Source organism: Moschus berezovskii, chromosome 11 (genome assembly GCF_049115385.1).
Source record: "Moschus berezovskii isolate FMDL1 chromosome 11, NW_MosBer_1.0, whole genome shotgun sequence".
NCBI classification, from domain to species: Eukaryota; Metazoa; Chordata; class Mammalia; order Artiodactyla; family Moschidae; genus Moschus; species Moschus berezovskii.
In genome coordinates this window covers 62,621,031-62,622,645 of record NC_142470.1, presented here as the reverse complement: position 1 = coordinate 62,622,645, position 1,615 = coordinate 62,621,031, and the positions used below count along the sequence as shown (strand labels likewise).

At 44.0% G+C, this 1,615-nt stretch overlaps 1 non-coding gene across 1 annotated transcript; it reads left to right on the top strand.

Annotated features, from left to right (window-relative positions):
* Positions 1-368: 368 nt before the first annotated feature.
* LOC148776167 (U6 spliceosomal RNA) lies at positions 369-472 on the top strand. Its single transcript, XR_016038708.1, has one exon. It is a non-coding gene; the product is annotated as a U6 spliceosomal RNA (small nuclear RNA).
* Positions 473-1,615: the final 1,143 nt, after the last annotated feature.

The following is a 1,615-nucleotide window of genomic DNA, read 5'->3' as shown; positions in this document are numbered from 1 at the left end:
TCTAAATTGTGCCCTTAAGCATATTTTTAAGTAATACTATTCTGTTCATTGGAAGGACTGATGCTAAAGCTGAAACTCCAATACTTTGGCCACCTCATGCGACGAGTTGACTCACTGGAAAAGAGTCTGATGCTGGGAGGGATTGGGGGTGGGAGGAGAAGGGGACGACAGAGAATGAGATGGCTGGATGGCATCACCGACTCGATGGACATGAGTTTGAGTGAACTCTGGGAGTTGGTGATGGACAGGGAGGCCTGGCGTGCTGTGGTTCATGGGGTCACAAAGAGTCGGACACGACTGAGTGACTGAACTGAACTGAACTGATCCTAGTTCAAGAAAGACTTTTTTGATTCTTAAGACTTTATGGTGTGCTTGCTTGGGCATCACATATACTAAAATTGGAACGATACAGAGATTAACATGGCCCCTGGACAAGGATGACAGGCAAATTTGTGAGACATTCTGTATTTTTAAACGTTCATCAACAGAAGAATGCTTCCCTGGTGGCTCAGACAATAAATAATCTGCCTACAGTGCAGGAGACCTGAGTTTGATCCCTGGGTCAGGAAGATCCCCTGGAGAAGGGAATGGCAACCCACTCCCACCCCAGTACTCTTGCTTGGAGAATTCCATGGACAGAGGAGTGTGGTGGGCTACAGTCCATGGGGTTGCAAAAAGCTGGACATGAATAAGCACATCAGCATTTACAGCCTGGACAGCATAATGTCCTCCTTATGAATCTTCTGGACACAGGAGTCACAGGGACAAAAGTTGCTGCTCACTCTATGGGGAAACTCTGCTGAGAGCTTGAGTCCGAAAAGACGATGGAGCTCCTGATGGTTGCAAAGAGTGAAATTCTCCTGTTCGAAGCCTGAAGGAACCAGGGTATGTACAGAATATTCCCCTTTCTCTGTCTCCCCTACTCCGTTTGGCTGGTTGTCAATACAAGAAGCTTTGCCCACTCTAAATTTGCTGGCTAGATCAATAATTGAAATGAATGTGCTGCTGCTAATGTAATAAAATTAATAACAGACAAATTACTCAGTATCGATTCTCAATTTCCTTATGTTAGACCATTTCCATATGAATGCTTGTTTCAGGAGAGTTAATATGGACCCATAGGCAATTCTGAAATGTAACATTACATACACACTCGTGCCTGCCTATGTGTATATATAAATGTTTGTGTGTATGCATGTACCTAAGTATGTATGTATATGTAAAAACATATGCTTTAGATATATTTTATTTATTTTTCTTTAATGGTTCCTCAAAGAAGGGGCTGATTGTTGTTCAGTCGCCAAGTCATGTCCAACTCTTTGTAATCCCATAGACTGAAGCATGCCAGGCTCCTCTGGCCTCCACTGTATCCTGGAGTTTGCTCAAATTCGTGTCCATGGAGTCAGTGATGCTAGCTAACCATCTCATTCTCTGCCGCCCCTTTCTCCTCTTCTGATTATGGGAGAACAATCACCTGGCGCTCCCTGCCTTTAGATGCTTGTTATGTATGAGGTTAGATGTTTCTGCATTTTCTGAGCCAGAAGAACAGAGTACATTCTCAGGATGTAAACTCAGGGACATACCTGTACATACCTGTGAGGATGCTGCTTGTCAC